Raw genomic sequence first — 10474 nt, forward strand, 5'->3', positions numbered from 1 at the left:
TACAACCCTAATAATAATCCGGACAACAGAAATGACAACAAAATAAGCCACCAAAAGCTTCTCTCTTGCTAACCAAGGAACGGAGCGTCCTCCCACTTTATCAAAATTGGCATCTTAGCCACTGAGCTTTGCATTAATATTGTCGAGACCATTTCCAACTTCAATATCATCAACCTTAGTCAACAAGTCCCAATAGGATTCGAGTGTTTCTGTTATCAAGCCTGATCCCCGCAAAGTGTGCTTCTGGGTCTTGTAGTTTCGGCTTACCACAAACAAACCACCTTCTTTCTTTGCGATTCAAAAGCAAAACAGGTTAGAATGGACTCTGTCGGTCCCCATTATTAATAACATTTTTTTTTCATTTTCTTTCTTTCTTTTTTTTCGATTTTTTTTTCATTTTTTTTTTCATTTTTTCTTTTTCATTTTTTCTTTTTCATTTTTTTTTCATTTTTTTTATTTTTGTTGTGGTCGAATCTTATGGAGATTGCCTACGTATCATGACCCCGCATAAATCAGACCTTGCGTAGTTCGGACCAATAAAATATAAACAATACTAAACATTTTTTTTTAATTTAAAACAATCTGGGTTTCAAAGGTTTGAAAATGACCTACAAACTCGAAAATCAAACAACCCACATATTCTAATTAAAGATTTATAACCTCAAAATAAAAAGGCCAGCTTCCTTTCCCCGTTTGACAAATGCAACCAAATGGCTATTTTTACAAATGTGGCCCCTTCCAAATCTCACATGAATTTTGAGGCCGGGGAGGATTATTTTGACACTTTACAAACTTGTCCGTTCTTTTACGAAAATAGTCTTTCGACAACTGAAAGATACTCTAAGGCTATTTCGGCAAGAACGGTTTAAGATGCGGCCGAAGCTGGCTTGACTTATTTTTGACCAAATATCCAAACGGTATTCACCTGACCGTTGACTCTTTGTTTTTTTTTCAAATTATAATAAAACCTGGTGTTGCAAACACGGCCCTTCAGCACCTCGGGGACGAAGATTTTTAAGGCTGTGTGGGTTAACTGGACCAAATTTTTTAAAAAAATGACCCAAAGGTGGCTGTTTATGCAAAGTCAGCCTTCCAGCGTCCCTTTCGGGAACATTCAGCTATGTCTGGATAAAACAGCGTCACCCGACTTCTTTATGACTCTTAAAATTTGACATATTATTTTTTGGCTAATTTTAGCAAAAGGGGAGGTTGGACACCACCCGACTTATTTATGACAAAATTAAAATTTTGACACGTTTTTTATTTATTTATTGGTTTTTGGCTTATTTTAGCAAAAGGGGGGTTGGACCCGATGAGGGTTGCCTACGTATCTAACATCCGGTGAGAATCAAACCCGCGTAGTTCGGGCAGGTCATGAATAAAGTAAGTAAACTAATTTTAAATTATTATTATATTTGAATTTGTAAAAGAACTGCTTTAAAAAAAGAAAGGAAGTATATATTTTTTTTTTGGATTTTTGATTGATTTTCTTTTTGAAAGAAATACTTCTAAGAATTCCTTTTCTTTTGATTTGAACTTTGAGAATTTCAAAAGTAAAAGGAAGATATTTTTTTGTTTTTTCTTATTCTAAGAAGAAAGAAAATATTTTTTTTTTGAATTTTACCTTTAATAAAAGAAATGCTTTCTAAAAAAAATATTTTTTTGAATTTTGAATTTTCTCTTCAATTTTTTAAAGAAGAAGGAGAATATTTTCGAATTTGTTTTATTTTATAATATATATATATTTTTTTAATAATTAAAAAGACTTTCTAAAGAAGTCAATAACGGAAAAAAAAATTTGGATTTTTTTTTTGTTTTGAAAATTGAGAGTCTAAAAAAAACTTTTCTAGACTTTTGGCACGACAAATATTTTTGCAACAAATAAAGATATATATACATTTTTTGGAAATAAAGAACAACTTTTTGGATTTTTATATATATACATATTTGCAACAAATAATAAAACCACTTTCGACGCGACTCTTTTTATTTTATTAGTTATTTTTATTTTGGTATCTAAACAAATAAATAAATAAAAACTCATTTTAAAACAAGACTCTTTTTCATTGTCATTTTCAGGGGAAGACAAACTATTTTCCTTTATATATATATATATATATATATATATATATATATATATATATATATATATATATGAAAAATAAGCCTTCATAACTAGTGAATTAACCTATTTTGCCGAACTGATTTATTACAGACTAACTTATGATATTATTTTCTTATTCCAGTCATTATTTAGTAATTCATGAAATAGCTTAAATACAATCAACAAAAGGAACAAAGAAAAAAAACGAAATTAAAACTTCAAATTTTCATTCTTCATATGTATTCACGCTTCATATTTCGGATTACAATAACCAGCTTTTCAGTTGTGTACCTGATATTGGAAGCAAAAGAAAATGAATATGAGAATCAGCAGCAGTAGTAAAATCAGTACAACACAGCAACAATAGCCCAGCAACAGTAACAACACAGTAACAGACCGGTGGAGTAGTAATCCCAAAAAAAAACAAAAGCTTCCAGCTTTGATGAAACAACAATTAATTCTAATTTCAAACAACAAAAGAAAGCAGAATGTTTTTTCTTAGGTTTTTTATTTATTTGAAAGCTTAAATATTTTTCGGAATTTTCTATCTCTTAAATGTTCAGCCCTTTTCTCTCTCTTATTTTCAGATTTGTTTCTCTCTCTCGTATCTGTATATTTTTCTCTATCTCTCTCTATTTTTTCTCTCTGTATTGTCCCTTGTCTTGTGTTCAAGACTTCTTCTTATAACCCATCCCATAAACCTTTCAATTAATTAAAATCAATACTTTTTCTCTACCCAACCCATTATCTTCCCACTCATCCCCATTACATTAAATAAACATACATTTCATTTTGTCCCCCATGCCTAATATAAAATAATGCAAGATTCCCCCTTTAAATTAAATCTTGTCCCCCCTTTATATTAAATAATCATATCACAAACCACCCCATTTTATTTTGTCCCCCATGCTTCAAATAAACAATTACAAAATGTACAATTCCTAAACTACCCCCTCCGACCTTACTGAAATTACCAAACTACCCCTGAACGTACTACAAATTTACCAAACTACCCATCAGCTATAACACATCAATTAATCAAACTTAACCAAAATATAGACAATATGATCAATTTCTAACAATGTTCAAACAACAATATGAACACGGATGAACATCATAACAACAATATCACATGAACACGATTTTAACAACATTTCAACAACAAATCACATGAACACAAATTGAACAACAAAGAACAACTAAAATTTGATTGAACAATATTTTAGAAACAAACAATCCTATTTTCGGATTCAACAACTACAACAAACAAGTATATTTAGATTTCTAACTTCAATCATATTGAACTTAAAATCAATTCTAACAATATTACAACCAACAATTCCTATATTAAACCTTATGAGACAATTTCAAGAAATAATCACAAATGGTAAACAAGAAATCAAGCTATACAAATTTCGGATTCAAGAACAATCAAACAAAGTATGAACATGAATTAAACCTATTTTAAACAACAAACATGATGGATTTAAACGATTAAACCAACATATTTCTCTAACACAACTAAATTCTTTAAACAAATAACAAGATCGACGAAGAAACAATTATGAACTTAAACTTGAACTTAACAATATTAACAATTTCTAACAATACATAAACACATGAAACAAATTGAAGAAATAGTTAATTAAACTTCAATTTGTATCTAACAAACATTAAACTAACAAATATTCACTTAAACAACAATACAAACATGAAATGAATATGAAAACAACTAATTAAACTTCTATTTTGAAATCTGAAAATTAATTTAACAAACAACATGAACATGAACAAAACCAAAAATCAAATATCTAACCATAGACATGAATAAAACAAACATTCGCCGATTTTAGATTCGAAAAATATCAAAACAAAATACGGATAAAATAAAATTCAAAAACTACTAACCGGATTGAAACGACGAATGACTAACCAACGACGAACGACATCGACCAAAACTCATCCGTGTATGTGAGGCCGAAGTGAAGAGGACGAAGGTGAGGCGGCAGCGTCGGGGGCAGCTGAAGCCACTGCCGCGACAAAGCAGCAACGGCGACGACCCAGCAGCGGCGACAAACTAGCAGCGACGTCCAAGTAGTGATAGCAGCATCAACGACAACCATGGAAGCAGCAGTCCATCGAGGAGGACAACGGGAAGCAATAGCAGCTGCTTAGCAGCAGTAGCAGATGCGTGAGCGGACAACCATGGCATCTTGGTTCGTTTTGTGTTGTTCCGGCGTGGCTGGGGTCGTTCGGAGGTGGTGTTTGGACGGAAAAGATCTAAGAAACCACAGCAGCAGCTCGACGTGCTCGGAAGGAGGAAAAGAAGCAGCATGGTCAGCCATGGACGTCGAGCTCAAGCTTGAGCTCGACGAGCCTCGTCAATGGCGGATAGGGCTAGGGAATTCGGACGAAGAAGAAGGAGATGAAGATGATGTAGTCATGGGTGGTCGGAGAGCAGCTTCGTTGCTGCGTCAACTGTTGGACGAAGGGTGGTCGACGGGCGGACATGGGAGAGCAACTTGGAACTTGAGGAAGAAGAAGAAGATAGGAGGGTGGCGGATGATTTTGCAATTTTTAGGGTTTTCTTCATTTTGTTTTGTTTTGTTTTTTTTGTAAAATGTAAGACAAAATGGGTTTGGGTCTTTTGCGTTATGGACTGGGTCGACCCAGTTCGAAATGGACTGGGTCGTAGGGAAGATTGGGCCATTTTTTGGGCCTGTGGCTTGAAATCGAAGAAGAGGCCCAATTCCGACTTTCTTTATATTTTCGCTCTCTTTTCTTCTTTTATTTCTTCTAAAACTAATTTATAAAAATACTTAAACTATTATTAAGAATTAAATTAAGTTATAAAAGCGCAAATTAACTCCCAATAACAATTAACGCACAATTAAGTAATAATTAAGCATAAAATTGTATATTTGGACATTAAATGCTAAAAATGCAAACGATGCCTATTTTTGTAATTTTTAATTTTTGTAAAACAAATTTAATTACTAACAATTGTAGAATTAAATCCTACATGCAAAATGCGACATATTTTTGTATTTTTTTATTAATTTAGCAAATAAACATGCACAAGCAAATACAAATAATTATTAAAAATATCACAAAATTGCACACCAAAGAAAAATCATTTTATTTTTGAATTTTTTGAGAGTAATTTTCATATTGGGCAAAAATCACGTGCTTACATTATGTATCTGTTTACATATCAAAGGTACCTTAGCTTAGAGATACCTTTCTTTTCATACTAGTACTAGTCCGTTGGACTGGCATACATGAAGTCTGTTAATTTTTCGTTTGTAAGTAGCTGTTAAATTTTTTGTGGTCACTAATAGTATTTCTTTCAAAGTTTATACGATTTTCCTTTTTCTTCAAAATGGCTGGAATAGTAGTAATAGAAGTTAAAAAAAAAATTGGACAATTTCCCGATTTGTGCGTGTCATCTTTGTACAGGGCTGTACTAATCTTCTCTGTATCATTCTAATTTTATCGGATGTGCCCGAAGGGACGAGTGGAAGTTTTTCGGTTTTGCAAAAATTGAATTGCTTTCTCTCATGGTGTTTGGTTGAAAAACAATTTCCAAAAAGTTTTTCAACACATTCTTAAAGTGTAAAAATAGCACGGTATAGCTAGTTTTAGGGTTGGTCATTAAAAAATAGCCAGCGTTTACCAAGTCAATGAAAAATAGCCATTATTTTGCTACAACAGAGATCGATCCAACAAAATATACTGGAGTTCGGTGCACCTGTGTATGAACTCTAGCATATTATGCTGGACCGGTATACTTTGTTGGCTCCAGTATAATATACTGGAGACTGGAGCATCGATGCTCCAAACTCCAGTATATTATGTTGGAGTTCTAGTGTACTTATGGTGGAACTCCATCATATTATGCTGGAGTTCCAGCATACTTATCCTGGAACTCCAGTATAATATGTTGGAGTTCAAGTTACTTATGCTAGTACTCCAACATAATATACTGGCGTATTTTTCGGGTTTTAAATAGTATTTTCGCTCATATTTATCTTTACATGAAAAGTAGTTAAATTTCGATTACTTTTAAAACTGAGCTATTTTTGAACGACCAATTGTAAATCTGGCTATTTTTTAATTTCTCCCTCTTAAAGTAAAACGCCAAACTTCTTACACTTTTAGCACCACCAACCCCCATATAAGCTATCTCCACGAAACAAAATAGAACCAAGAAAACAAACCAACAATAAATTATTGGAACAGATTACACGAAAAGATCTAAGGTCAACAAAAAGATTTTTTTTTTCTTTTCACAGTACAAATAATTTAGAATAATGTTGAAAGTAGAGTCAATAGAACAAAAAACAAAAAAGAAGCGAAGATCTTGGATTGCAGTATATGCCACAAATGCTGGCCACAACAAAACATGCAAGATTATTCCTTAAAAAATGAGCTACAACGACAGTGAGAATCATCTTATATTGCTATATCGTAAACTCGTGCAACTCCATTTCATTTTCTCATTTTGTAGATAATAAGAGGACAAATATTGGACCAAAGGACAGAACTCAAGACAGTGGAGTTATTGTAAACACATGGCCATCTATTAATATGGTAAAATGAACTTTGCATTATTTTAATATGTTGAAAACTATTTTGTTTTTATTCCTAATGGTACTAATAGACTTGGTTTTTATTTCGCGGTGACGTTTAGAGTGTGTGAGAGATGCAACATTATATAGATAGGGATATTGATGGATACCTTAGATATATGGGGCATCTACTCAAACGGTTGTGAAACTAAAATAAGCTTCTTGTTGTGTTAATTTGTTCTTTTTCACTTCCAAAGCTTTCATTATTTTTTTATTAGTTATTTGACATTTTTAATTAATGAAAGATCATCATTGTTTCCATTTGTATTGACACATTAAAATACACAATTTAGTACACATGAAATTAACAAACCGCATCAATTCAAAAACTCGAGTCAAACCGGAAAAAAAAATTAATTATAGTTTGGTTTGGTGTTAGAAAAAAAAATCCGACTATAATTGGTTTGATTTAGTTTTAACTAAAAAAAAGTCAACTCGAAACCAAACCAACTCGACATTATAAGTATAGAAGTTTTAAATATATTTAATACATAAAAATATTTATTCATAGTTTTATCTTTTAACGTATTATTTCAAGCTTGGACTTATAATTTTTGGATGCTCCAATAAATTTTATAGTCCATAAATGTTAGTAACTCAAATAAATCTTAAACCAAAATCAAATCAATACTAGTAAAAGACATTCAATTCAATTGTACTATGAATGATAGTGTTGGATATCTATTTTTTAGTTTTTTCATGGTTTAGATAAAATGCATCTTATTTTTCTTTTAGTATTTAGTCATGTAAATAATAGTACTTATTAGTCGTACTTATTTTAGCAACTTCATAATTTTAAATTGTGTTTGTTTTCGTTGTGGCATATTAATAATATTTATTTTATGCGATTTTATTATCTTATTGTTTTATATTTTAGTATAATACCATAGCTCATCTCATGTTTATGCATGTTATTTTATTGAAAAACACCTTATATAGTTCTGTCTTCCTAGGATTAAAGAAATATTTGGATATGAAAAAGACCCGAAAAAACCCGAAAACTCGGAAAATCTCAGATTAAAAAATTCGACTTTTATTGGTTTGGTTTGGTCTTTAAATTTAATAATCCGATATAATTGATTTGGTTTGGTACTTGAAAAATCCGAACCAACCCGACCTATGTACGCTCCTAGTTCCGGAACCTTTCATCCGGAAGATCCAAGACACCTGAACTATCACTATCTCAGTCCTAGCAAATTCCGAAGTATTTGGGATTCTACTGTATTGCGTCCAAGAGTATTTAACCAAATTGTCCCTTATCTTTGGAAGTTGATCTAACTTTGTCCTTTATGTATTATGCTATGCACTTATCGTCCTTTAACTTTACTAACGTGGGGCAGTTTTGGTCTAACTAACAAAGTGCCTAACGGATCTTCTAAAATCTAACAGTTTACCTGGTTAAAATGCACACTAGACAGTTAAGAAAGGGCCCATCGTGTTCATCTTCCGAGTTCGATGGTTCTCCCAATTCACCCCTGTAAACCCAGATATAACAGGGCTGAGAATGAAAAAAATGAATCAAATGGATATGAGATTATGCGTCCACTTAGCCAAATCATGCATGCATCGCCAATGAAGATTCCATCAATGACGCCATCCTTGCTCCAATATCCAAATATTCAAATATAAACCTTATGTGTGCCAACTAAAAATTTATACTACCATTAATAAGCTTGAGATGTATTAGCAACCAAAAAGGATATACAGTTCGTGTGTAAAGTGGATAAAGAGTTCATTTAGAACTGTTCTAAGCTATATCTGGTGAGGGGCATGATAAAAGAAATGGGTGTACATTATTTGTCCATAGGTTTGGTTGAATATGGGAGTCAGGAGAGTGAGATGAAGAAATAAAACTACTGTAGTCTACACGATTTCTCCGTAGTATGAAAACAAAATCAAGTTTCAATTTTTCTTAATATTTCGTCTTTTCAGCCGTTATTTTTGCCTCTGTATATATAGAACAATATGTGAGTTAACTCCACAGAGACCTGAGAGAGAGCCACCATGCTTGCCTGTAACGACCCAGTTCACCCTCCGTAAACTATCGTGACGGCACCTAGTCTCTACGACTAGGTAAGCCTAACAAATACGGAAAAGAAATAATTTCGGAAAGAAAATAAATAAAAACCGAGCTAACAAAATGAAACAGTGTGTAAGTTGCCGCCTGACATATAACAGTACAAGAATCTCAACCTAATACTTCCAAAATCCGGAACCCCATGAATCACAAGCTAAGAGTTTATATAAAAAGCTCTAACTCCAGAAATAACTATCAACAAGGAAAATACAGAAGGGCTATGCTAGTATTGAGAATAGAAAGGGACTCTACGGTCTGCGGATGCGGCAAATATACCTCGAAGTCTCTACGAAAGCGCGTCGCCTCAAGTGTGATAAGACTGAGTGGAAGTACCTGAATCTGCACATTAAAAACATGTGCAGAAAGGACATGAGTACACCATAGCGGTACTCAGTAAGTGTCAAGCCTAACCTCGGTCGGGTAGTGACGAGGAAAGTCAGGGCCTTACTGAGATTAAATGAAATATAAGGTATGACAGTATAGAATAAGGCAGTAAAAATTAAGTGCAATAGTAAGAAATAACATAGAATAAAAAGAACAATAGCAACTATAACAGAGACAAAATAATCACGGAAAAGAGTACAGCTCAACAGAGAGATAACATCCGGGGATCTCTCAGTATCCCGATGATCTCTTAGTATCCTCAATATGTGTGTTGGGGATCTCTTAGTATCCCGAGGATCTCTTAGTATCCTCAATATGTATGCTGGGGATCGCTCGGTATCCCAAGGATCTCTTAGTATCCTCAATGTGTGCTGGGGATCTCTTGGTATCCCCCACTACAGTCCAAATCAATATATATGTGCAGGGAAATCTCCCGAGATACCGCCCCGTAGTCTCAAAGTAAACACGCATCAACAACACGAAGAATACTCAATTAAATTCAATTTCACACCAAGGTAAAACATGTATTTCTAACCTAGCATGCTTCACATAGTCCAAATAAGGCAGTTTGAACAAATAAAAACAATTAAGGCAATTAGACATGATTCTCTAAGCTAACAACAGGCTTGATTGCAAGTAGAATAAACAGGAAGGGAAGACACAATTAAAGTTACTTAGTTAAAATAGGATTTTCAACAATTAGCACGAGTACGCACTCGTCACCTCACGTACAAGGCATTTCAAATATCAACAAAACCAAATCCTAAGGGGAGTTCCCCCACACAAGGTTAGGCAAGCCACTTACCTCGAACCGGCTCAAAATCAACCCGAAATCATGTTCTTGCCACGAGTACTCCACTCCAAATGTCCCAAATCTATTCAATTCAATTGCATAATGTAAATAACACATCAAGTAACTAATTCTACAAATAAATCTTAAGCTAATACGCGAAATTAGGTAAAATGACCAAAATGCTCCTCGCGCCCATGTCTCAGAATCGGGTAAAATTTACGTTTTCAGAATCCTCATACTCTCACGAGTCTAACCATACCAAAATTATCTAAATCCAATGTAAAATTCCCAATCAAAACTCGAAATTTAGATCTAAAAACTTTCTCCAATTTTCCCCAAATTTCTCACCCCAAAGCCGAAATTAGATGATGAATTCATAATTAGATAAATGGGTTATAAGCAAAAAGGAGTTAAGAATCATTACCCGCAAACTCCCTCCGAAAATCTTCCCAAAATGCGTCTCCCACCGAGCTCCCCAATTCAAT

The 10474-nt window shown here is 33.4% G+C and overlaps 1 non-coding gene across 1 annotated transcript; it reads right to left on the reverse strand.

Moving 5' to 3' along the window:
* Positions 1-5517: 5517 nt before the first annotated feature.
* LOC142171309 (U6 spliceosomal RNA) lies at positions 5518-5619 on the reverse strand. The gene has a single exon (XR_012700883.1). It is a non-coding gene; the product is annotated as a U6 spliceosomal RNA (small nuclear RNA).
* Between the last annotated feature and the right edge of the window lie 4855 nt (positions 5620-10474).

The sequence above is a fragment of the Nicotiana tabacum genome, chromosome 16 (genome assembly GCF_000715075.1).
Source record: "Nicotiana tabacum cultivar K326 chromosome 16, ASM71507v2, whole genome shotgun sequence".
Taxonomy (NCBI): Eukaryota; Viridiplantae; Streptophyta; class Magnoliopsida; order Solanales; family Solanaceae; genus Nicotiana; species Nicotiana tabacum.